The following is an 11548-nucleotide window of genomic DNA, read 5'->3' as shown; positions in this document are numbered from 1 at the left end:
GGATGAGGGTTACTCTAGAACTAATTGTACAGATCACTACTCAGGGTTTATATACAGGTTTGGTCACTGCCGGTACTACAGCATACAGGAGCTGTAAAAAGTAGTTCTCTCCCTTAAGGTATATATACATTGCATACATTACAATTCCTCCCCTTTTAGATTAACAGTACCATAATACTCATTTAACAATTAACATTTTTAATATACAATGTTATATGAAAATAGTCCATTCATATATTCAGTCTCTGGGGAGGCTTCCTGATTCTTTCTGGATAACGCCTTTCCCGAGTGTCTCGCTCTTGGTGCAGAGGCGATTCTAGCACCCTGTCGTCAGTTGATTCATTTTGGAGAGGGTGCAGAGAAGATTCACCAGGATGTTACCTGGGATGGAGCGCCTCAGCTATGTAGAAAGACGAAACAGGCTGGGGTTGTTTTCCTTGGAGCAAAGAAGGCTGAGGGGGGACCTGATTGAGGTGTACAAAATGATGAGGGGCATAGATAGGGTAGACAAAGAGGAACTTTTCCCCTTAGTAGGGGGTCAATAACAAGGGGGCATAGATTCAGGGTAAGGGGCAGGAGATTTAGAGGGGATTTGAGGAGGAACTTTTTCACCCAGAGGGTGGTTGGAATGTGGAACTCAATGCCTAAAAGGGTGGTAGAGGCAGGAACCCTCACAACATTCAAGAAGCATTTGGATGAGCACTTGAAATGCCATTGCATACGGGGCTATGGACCAAATGCTGGAAAATGGGATTAGACTGGACAGGGATGGATGGGCGGCGCAGACACGATGGGCCGAAGGGCCTCTTTCTGTGCTGTAAAACTCTATGACTCTATGACTCTATGACTTCCAATGCTATTGTTTCTGAGGTAGATGCGACCTGTGCGTCGGGTTCCTCACCAGGTATGTATGGCCGAGACATGGGGTTGACTTGTTCCTGTGACTCTAGGATCTGGTCAGCATGGCGTCTCACAATGTTCTCCCCAACATCCACTGTGTACATTAGTGGCCCCTGCCGTGTGCATATCGTTCCTGGTTGCCATTTCTCTCTTCGGTAGTTGTGGGCCAAGACTGGTTGCCCTACAATGAAGCTCCTTGTCGGCTTCTCATTGATGTGCTGGAATTGCTTACTCTCAACATCTCTTCGTACATTTGGTCTGAGCAAATCCAGACGAGATCTCAACTTTCGGTTAAAGAACATCATGGCTGGGGCCTAGTTGGTGACTGAATGTGTCGCATTTCTGTAGGCTAGCAGGAAATTGCCCACCTTATGCTGCAGTGGAATGTCATCATCGCACATGGCTTTTACTGCTTCTTTAAAGGTTTGCACGAACCTCTCAGCCAATCCATTTGTGGCTGGATGATACGGGGCGGATGTGTAATGCCTTACCCCATTCCTTTTCATAAATCTTCGAAACTCTTCGGACACAAACTGTGGTCCGTTATCAGAGCAAATCTGCTCTGGCAAGCCGTTCCTGGCAAAAATGGTCCGTAGGACAGCAATAGTTTTCTCCGTGGTGGTGGAGGACATTTTGATCACCTCAGGCCATTTCGAGTGCGCATCCACGGCTATTAAAAACATTGAGTACATGAATGGACCAGCAAAATCAATATGCACCCGTTGCCATGGAGATGAGGGCCACTCCCATGGGTGTAGAGGGGCATGTGGTGGTGCATTTTGGACCTTCTGGCATCCTGAGCAGCTCTTTGTCAGGTCCTCGATTTGCTGATCGATCCCCGGCCACCACACATAAGCCCTAGCAAGGCTTTTCATTTTCACCCCTCCCAGAGGACCTTCGTGAAGCTCATTGAGCACTCTTTCCCTTAACTTGGGTGGAATTACCACTCGGGATCCACACATCAAGGTCCCCTGGCATACTGACAGCTGTTCTCTTCTGGATGAGAATGCTGGCAACAGTGAGTCGCCATGTGCTGGCCATGCCTTCACCGTCAAATCATATACCCGAGACAGTGTCGGGTCATTTCGGGTCTCCTTCTCTATACCAGCGTTAGTTACTGGCAAGCATTCAATTATAGTCGAATGAAATATTTCGACAGGATCCACTGCTGGTGCTTCTTCCGCAGTAGGCAGTGGCAGGCGTGATAGCCCATCAGCGTTTCCATGCTGTTTTGTGCCCTTATAGTCGATTTCATATTGGTGCGCCCCTAGAAAAAGGGACCATCTTTCTAACCGGTGTGCAGTCATCACCGGAACGCCCTTCTTTGGATTAAAGATGGAGACAAGTGGTTGGTGGTCAGTCAGCAAGGTGAACTTCTGCCCCTGCAGATAGTGATTGAACTTTTTGACTCCCCACACTAGGCTGAGGGCCTCCCTGTCAATCTGGGCGTAGTTACGCTCGGCTGAGGTTAGTGACCGAGACGGAAAGGCTACTGGCCTCTCCGAGCCGTCCGGGAATTTGTGCGACAGCACCGCTCCAATGCCATAGGGTGATGCATCACACGCCAACCGAATTGGTAGTGCTGGGTTGAAATGAGCCAACACCTCTTTTGATGTGATCAATGCTTTGCTCTTCTGGAAAGCTCGTTTACATTCGTCACTCCACTTCCATGGTACCCCCGTTTGCAGTAGGGTGTTCAGTGGGTGTAGTACGGTAGACAAATTCGGCAAGAACTTATGGTAGTAGTTCACCAGCCCGAGGAACGACCTCAGTTGTGACACATTTTCCGGTGCTGGAGCCTTGACTACTGCCTCAATCTTTTCAGGGGACTTATGTAAGCCCTCTTTATCAATAATGTGGCCACAATACGAGATCTGCTTCTGGAAAAACTCGCATTTGTGGCGATTAGCTCGGAGCCCATATTCCTTCAATCTAGTGAGCACCTGCTCCAGGTTGGCGAGGTGATCACTGTCATTTTTGCCCGTGACCAGGATGTCGTCCAAATAACACTGGGTCCCTGGAATCCCTTGCAGGACTTGTTCCATTGCCCTTTGCCAAATAGCCAGAGCTGATGCTACCCCGAACACCAGCCGGCTGTACTGATAGAGACCTTTATGAGTGTTGATCGTGAGGTACTGTTTCGAGGCTTCTTCTGCCTCCATTTGCAGGTATGCCTGGGCCAGATCAGTCTTAGTGAAGCATTTCCCTCCAGATAGCGAGGCAAAAATATCTTCAATCCGTGGAAGCGGATATTGTACAGTGTGAAGGACTGGGTTCACTGTCACCTTAAAGTCCCCACAGATGCGAACCTTCTTAGGTTCCCCAGGCGTATTACTCAATGACCTCTTCATTACAGGAACGATGGGTATAGCCCACTCGCTCCAGTCCACTTTGGACAGTACTCCTGAATGTTCCAAACCTTCCAGCTCTGCTTCGACGGCTGGGCAGATCGCATAAGGTACCGGTCTGGCCTTAAAAAACTTTGGGCTTGCATTTTCCTCTATTTTGATCGTCGCTGTTATGCCTTTTAGTGTTCCGAGTCCCTGCTGGAACACTTCTTGTGTGTCAGTTAGCATTTTTGACAGGTGTGACGTCGTCATCCTTTTTGGCATCTACAGTCAGTGCTTGTATGGAATGCCAATCTAGGTGTATCTTCCGGATCCATTCACGTCCTAGTAGTGGTGGTCCTCCATCTGGCAATACATATAGGTCCATTTTTGGTGTTTCCTTGCCATTATATATAACGTTCACCCTTATTTTTCCTTTGGGGTGGACTTTTTGCCCCGTGTACGTCTTCAAGACAACCTTTGTGTCTCTCAAGGGTATATGTGAGAATAGCCGCTTGTAGTCCCTTCGGTTTATGACTGTTAGGGCTGATCCTGTGTCCAATTCCATTTTCACTTGGACTCCTGCTATCTTGAGCGTGACCCAGATAGTTTGGTGATCCTCCGTCTTGATCACATTATGTAGTTTCAGACAACCCAGCTCCTTGCTTCCGGAGTCTGTATCACTCTTCTGTTCGTCTGAACTACTCTCCGTCACCTTATGTACCTTCTTGTACTTCTCCTGTGGAGATTTCTTGCTGCTCGTTTTCTTTCCTGACCTGCAGACTCTTGCTATGTGTCCTACTTTTCCACACTGTCTGCACACTTTGTCCTTGAACCAGCAATCATTATGGTCGTGTGTTGTTCTGCCGCAGCGATAGCACTTCACTGTTCCGTATGACATTTCATTTGTGCCATATTCTTGCGGTCTCCATTGTATCTCTGCAGCGCCCTGTGCGGCTGCTTCGTGTGATATTGCAATGCTGAAAGCCTTGTCCAGCGTAAGATCCTTTTCTGATAGAAGCCATTTCTGGGTTCCTTCACTTTGAAGCCCACACACAAACTTGTCCCTTAAAGTATCTGCTAGTCCCGTTCCAAACTGGCAGTGTTTCGATAGCTTGCGCAGTTCCTTTAAATACTCAGCATTACTTTCATCTTTATGCTGGTTCCTTTTGTGAAACTTAAATCTTTCTGCTATCAGCAGCGGTGTGGGGTTTAAGTGGTCCTGTAGGATTGACACTATGTTTTCAAAATCCTTTTCTACTGGCTTCTCTGGGGTTACTAGGTTTTGTAGTAAGCCATACATTTTTGCACCCATTGAATTCAACAATACAAGCGCTTTCTTGTCATCTGGCACTTCATTCGCCTTGCAGTATACTTCTATGCATTCGACATATGTCGTCCAATCTTCGACTTCATTGTCAAACGCTGTGATACTGCCACTCTTCGGCATTTTTGGGTGTGGTTAGACTGGCTTAAAATGGCGTCTACCGCGCTTTCCTTTCTTCCCCGCTGCGGCTTAAAATGGCATCTCCCGCGCTTTCCTTTCTTCCCCGCTGCAGCTTAAAATGGCGTCTCCCGCGCTGCTGCCAACGCTGCTCTCGCTGGTCCTCGTGGCAAATGTTCATGCCCTGTGGGTTTCGTGCGCTGCTCCTGCGCTGCTGCCCATGCCGCTCTCTGCGGTCCTCATGGCAATGGCAGCGCCTAGCGGTTTCCTGCGCGCCTCTCTCCCCCGTTGACACTGCTCGGCCCTTGAACACCGGCTGCGCTCTGCTCTCTCTCGCCTCTCTCCCCCATTGACGCTGCTCGACTCTTGAACACCGGCTGCATTCTGCTCTCTCTCGTCTCTCTCCCCGTTGACGCCGCTTGGTCCTGAACACCGGCTGCGCCCTGTGCGCTCTGCCCTCTCTCTCTCCCCCATTGACGCTGCTCGGCCTTTTTCTGTGCTGCTCGGTCGGGCTCTAGCCACCGCTGTCCAGGAAGGGTCTGCGCAGTACCTGTTGCCAGCCCGTTTCGCTGGACCACCGTGACTGGAAAGCCAAGCCTGGCTCTCGACAGCCTCCCCTGCAATGCACAAATCTCCACTGGATGACTGGGCTGTTGCCCGTGGTTGACGCCCGTGCTGCTGGACTCGACCTCCTTCCACTGTTCTCCCGGAGCGAATCCCTGGAAGGTGATGCAGAGTTGCAGGTAGGTTCGAATCTGCGTCGTCGCCAATGTTAGATCCGTGTATCTTAATGTTGTGTCCTTCAATAATCAGACTGCAGGGAACGATTCAACAGGTGTTTACTGAATGAGGGTTACTCTAGAACTAACTCTACAGATCACTACTCAGGGTTTATATACAGGTTTGGTCACTGCCGGTACTACAGTATACAGGAGCTGTAAAAAGTAGTTCTCTCCCTTAAGGTATATATACATTACATACATTACACACCCGATAGTCCACCGTGGCCCTCCAGGAATTGTCTGGCTTTCTGACCGGCCATAACGGAGAATTCACGTGGGTAGCTATTGGCCTCAGAACTCCTTGCTGCACTAACGAGGACATGGCTGCTTCCATGTCCGGTTCTGCTTCCCTGGGGAAGTTATACTGTTTCTGTGGTCGGGCCATGGGGCCCCCGTCTACGCTGACCTCAAACCCTGTGACCCGCCCGCAGTCATGCTTGTGAGTGGCGAATGTGGCCAGGTGGGCCTGCACAAATGCCCTGAACTCTGGTGGGGTGTTGCTGACCATGAGCCCGAGGTTATAATCCTCTTTGGGCTTCATGGTGCAGAGGGTCCCCTTCCCTTCCTTTCCCGGGATTACTACGATCTCTCCATTCTTTACTTTGCCTGTCCCCCAAAGGCAATGATTCCTCAAATCCACTAGGATCCCGTGGCCTATGATAAAATCAGCCCCCAGGACCCCTCTTCCACCCTCCATGTCCCATTTCATCAGGACACACGTCCACTTGGAGCGGAGCGGTCCTATCCGAACGGCGAGCAGGATGGAAAACGAGCCGGCCTGTTCCCTACCCGTGATCCCCGATAGACTGTATGGGACCCCGCTGGAGAGAGGTGAGGTGATGGGGTTAGCTGAGTAGACCACGGTGCACGATGCCCCCGTGTCTAACAGATAGGCCCTTGTCACCTTTTCCACCTCCGTCTCCAAAAGGGGTCTTTTTCACTCATCATATCGGAGAGAACACAGGCTGTGTTGGCTCTAATCACGGCTGTGGGTTGGATGGGGTGGATGGGGTGAGAACACCAGGGGTGGCTACTACTCTCCCCTGGCCAGTCAGTAAGGACCTCATGACGTCCAAAAGTGACTCGAACTCTGCGAAAGGGGTCCCTGCCCCCGCCTTTTGGGCTGGTGCTGTGTGATGCTTTCCCTTGTTATCTTTCCAAGGGATTTTGCACTCCTTCCACCAGTGACCATCCTTCCCACACCCGTAACAATTGGCCTTGGTGGTGGGGGGGTTACTCCCTTCCTGGTGCCACTCTTTCCTACCTGGTCCGGGTTTTACCTCATGCACCTTTCCCTTGGGTGGGTGTACATCAGCTCCCCTACCATTTTTGTAAGCCAGAGTGAGCTGCCTAATTACCGTGAGTTCAGTGGTCCGGGGATTTTTGGGATCGAACCAAGCTTTTGCCTTGGCCCGGACCTGTGGCAAGCTGCTTGCCACCAGGCAACGGAGCCAATGCATCAGGGAATCCCCGTTCAGGAACGCCCGGTCCAGCGTCCCCGGACAGGCCCTCCGGTACACTAGCCATAGCCGGACCGAAAAAGGGTTTCCCCTGAGGGCTGGATCTTTTTCTCCACACGGGAGAAAGGACTTCCCTCGTCCATCCCCATGGCCTCCAGAACCGCATCTCTAAGCTCCTCATACCTGCACTGCCCCCTTTTACACTCGTCAGAGATGATTGGAGGAGATTACTCTCCAGGGAGAATAGCAGCATTTTGGCCTTCTCCGCGTCATCACAGTCGTTGATGCTGGCGGTTTGCTCTACTTCCCTGAAGTGGATCGAGGGGTCTCCCTTTTCCGAGAGCCTCGGGAGATGGCTGACCATCGCCCTAAGCTGTTGAGTGTTAAAGGGTAATACGAACTGGTTTTGGAGGGGTCCTTCAATGTCGCCATTAGCGGGTGGGCCGAACCACCGATGCTGCGCTGGGCACATCGGTCCCGCCTCCAACCTCTCTGGCGGGGGTTACTCTATGTCCGCTCCACCTCTGGCTCCACTTCGGGTTCCACCCCCGGTTCCACCCCACCTTGCTGCCAAACCTCGCTGAAACTTGGCGCTACGGGTGGTGGTCATGAGGTCATGAGGTCTCCTCTCTCTCAACCGGGTCGTCCCTAGACACTACTGGTGATGTTGGAACTGTCCTCCCCTCGTTCCCCATATAATCTGCCTGACCTGCCTTTGGGCTTATGAGCCATACCAGCACGGTGGCATAGTGGTTAGCACTGTTGCCTCACAGCACCGGGGACCCGGGTTCAAATCCGGCCTCGGGCGACTGTCTGTGTGGAGTTTGCACATTCTCCCCGTGTTTGCGTGGGTTTTCTCCGGGTGCTCCGGTTTCCTCCCACAGTCCAAAGATGTGCGGGTTAGGTTGATTGGCTATGATAAATTGACCCTTAGTGTTAGGGGGATTAAATACGTGGGGTTACGGGGATAGGGTGGGATATGTGTTGGTGTAGGGGTTACGGGGATCGGGTGGGACATGTGTCGGTGCAGGCTCGATGGGCCGAATTGGCCTCTATCTGCACTGTGGGGTTTCTGTGATTTCTGTGATGCCTTTTGCCTTTCGGAGGGCCAGGCTCAGATTTTCTATCCTCTCTTTACAGGGGCCGTGGTCTGCCTCCTCAAACCCCTGTTCACTCGCTGCCTTTACCCCCTGTACTTTCTCTTCCTGTTCCCTGATCTGCCTTGCCAAGCGAGTGTTCTTCTCCCGCAACCTGAACTCATTTCCCTTGGCCTCAGTGACTTGGCACTGTAGGTATTCCAACTGGGCCTTGTGTTCTCCCACTAAATGCACTCTCTCCTGATTCAAAGCCTGCAAAGCCACTAATAACTTTTCCCCCGCAAGAGCCTTATCCTGGATCTCCAGGGCTGACTCCCTTAACTTGACTGCCTGTGCTTCAACGAGCCCATCCAAGAGCTGGACCTGCTTTTTGAAGCACATCAGCCAAACTGCCTTCTCTAAGGACTTCACAGAAATCACAGAAATCACAGAAACCCCACAGTGCAGATAGAGGCCATTTCGGCCCATCGAGCCTGCACCGACACATATCCCACCCGATCCCCGTAACCCCTACACCAACACATATCCCACCCTATCCCCGTAACCCCACATATTTTAATCCCCCTAACACTAAGGGTCAATTTATCATAGCCAATCAACCTAACCTGCACATCTTTGGACTGTGGGAGGAAACCGGAGCACCCGGAGAAAACCCACGCAAACACGGGGAGAATGTGCAAACTCCACACAGACAGTCACCCGAGGCCGGATTCAAACCCGGGTCCCTGGCGCTGTGAGGCAACAGTGCTAACCACTATGCCACCGTGCTGCCCGACTTCTTGTGTTCCTTTCCCTCTGTTCACTTAGCTGCTGCATCTATCGGGCGCCCAGCCCTTAACAGAGTGGTGATCCACTTCTTATTGATAGTCACCTTGCTAAACACGTAATCAGAAATCCTTTCCTCCATCATGGTTCACTCATCCGAACCACTGCCCATTGCATCGCAACCATGTTGCCAGTGTCCTGCTGCAGTCACCATTTCTGTAGGGGGTGGCCTGTGGGATGGCGCGTGCGCCCAGTCAGTTATGCCTCTGACTGTTTATGAGTGGTTCGAATTGCTCCCACGCCCCTGGGTTCTAGACACCGGACTTAGGTACAAGGCGGCGGTACAGAGAAGACTCGAGTAGACAGGTAGTTGGATGTAAACAAAAACCAAGATTTTATTGAGGAAGAAAATTAATACAATCTTATGGAAAATTACTAGTGTACACTTCTACAGGCAAAATACAAAAGAATAACTATACTTATACCGGGAATGGGGAACACACAGCACATCGAGGGAAAACAACTATCTTAACAATCCCCATATCCTTATCCCACCCCCTATACCTAACTAGATTAAGCTATGAGGGGTCAGAACTTCATGCTCACCAATAAAAGGGGTCTGCTGAACTCAAAACAGCGGTGGGGTTCGGGGTTCGCTCTTGGTGCTCTCTGGAGCCTGCCGTCGTCACGTGGCCTCCGAGTGCTGCAAGGGCGTTGTCCAGGTACACGTACCCCAAAGTTAAAGTCTCTGCTTGGGTACTTTACCTTGCAGGGATGATTCTTCTTCTTTGGCCGACAGTTTGAGTTTGTATGAAGATAGTTGCAGGTCGGCTGAGGCTGAAGGCTCGATGATTCGAAGCCTACCCTCAGTCCGTTTCCTCAGTTGGTCTTCCTCAGTTGGTCTTCCTCAGTTGGTCTTCCCTCCTCCACTCATCGCGTCCTGCCTCGCCTGGCCTGAATTGTCCGTGTCCGCCCGATGTAGTGCCTGGGCAATTTCCAGATGGAGTGGGGAAAGGCACGGGCAAAGGCCAGGGGGTAAGCGTGGGACGGGGAAAGAGCGACAGCCATGAGGGCGAGGGGCAGAAGAGCCGAGCAGAGAGCAGAGCACACCAGAGCAGCGCACGAGATTGCTACCCGGGGCCTTCAATTATACTTCTTTTGAAGATCCTTATCTGCGTGCCAAATCAGGTTAGTTCTTTGTCTTAATTTTGGCGGGCTATTTTAAATAACAGTGGCAATCTATACTAACTGTTTTTAGATGGCCGGTAATCGCATCTACCGGCCCGATAATTGACTTGTTTTGTCATGAATGTTCCTTGATGGGCCTGTCCAGTCTCGATGACTTCCTTAATCTGTTGTCGATTATATATGTAAACTGCTTGATGGCCTTAACTATAGGCCTAACTGAGTTTAGATTTGTCTCCAATTCGATCTAATACATAATTCAAAGTGCTGTCTGGTTTCAAAATACAAAGTCTCTCGTCACAGAAACTGCAGCTTTGGTTTCGATTTCTCCACAAGCTGCCTTCGTTGCAGAGTCTAAGTTTTAAAATCTCACAGGATTTCTGCCATGAGGTGCGGACGCCATTTTGGGTACCCTTTTTCATTAAAATGTCCATGCAGGGTCCCTTTTCTTATTAATAACCTTCGGGAAAATGTGGAAATTTTGCGAATCTTACAACACCACCACCTCCAAGTTCCCTTCCAAGTCACACACCATCCTGACTTAGAAGTATATCACCGATCCTTTATCGTCGCTGGGTCAAAATTTTGGAACTCCCTCCCTAACAGCACTGTGGGAGTACCATCACCACACGGACTGCAGCAGTTCAAGAAGTCAGCTCATCACCACCTTCTCAAGGGCAATTAGGAATGGGCAATAAATGCTGGCCTTGTCAGCGATGCCCACATCCCATAAACAAATACATTTTTTAAAAACCCCTCTCCCGAGGTGCTTGCACGCACGCAGCCTAACACGTTGCAGTCAAATGTGGAAGTTGGCGGGTTGGAGCTGGCTTCCCGATGCACTGATATTTTGGTTGGTTTTAACCCCCCAACCGTACCCAAACCCACGCGCTCTTCCAGGTTAAAATTCCCTGTAACTCTATGTAATAAAGTTATAGTTAATTATTTAATTGGATATGATAACTAATGCACCGGGGAATAAAGCTACACTTAATTGTTAAATGGTACAATTTTAAAGGGGGTACAGTAACAGTAACCTGTGGGTGTACGTACACAAATCTTTGAAAGTGGCAGAACAAGTTGAGAAGACTGAAAAGAAAGAAAGACTTGCATTTATATAGCGCCTTTCATGACTTCAGGACGTCCCAAAACTCTTTACAGCCAATGAAGGCGGTTAAAAAAGCATACGGGATCCTTGGCTTTATAATTATAGAGTACAAAAGCAAGGAAGTTATGCTCAACCTTTATAAATCACTGGCTAGGCTACAGCTGGAGTACAGTGGCCAATTCTGGGCACCACACTTTAGGAAGGATGTCAAGATCTTGGAGAGGATGCAGAAAATATTTACCAGATGATACCAGGGATGAGGGACTTCAGTTGTGCAGAGAGGCTATAGAAGTTCACAGAAATCACAGAAACCCCACAGTGCAGATAGAGACCATTTCGGCCCATCGAGCCTGCACTGACACATATCCCACCCGATCCCCGTAACCCCTACACCAACACATATCCCACCCTATCCCCGTAACCCCACGTATTTAATCCCCCTAACACTAAGGGTCAATTTATCATAGCCAAACATCCTAG

Source organism: Somniosus microcephalus, chromosome 9 (assembly GCF_052327205.1).
Source record: "Somniosus microcephalus isolate GS21.2 chromosome 9, FLI_Smic_1.0, whole genome shotgun sequence".
NCBI lineage: Eukaryota > Metazoa > Chordata > Chondrichthyes > Squaliformes > Somniosidae > Somniosus > Somniosus microcephalus.
Note: the sequence above shows the minus strand (reverse complement) of the source record.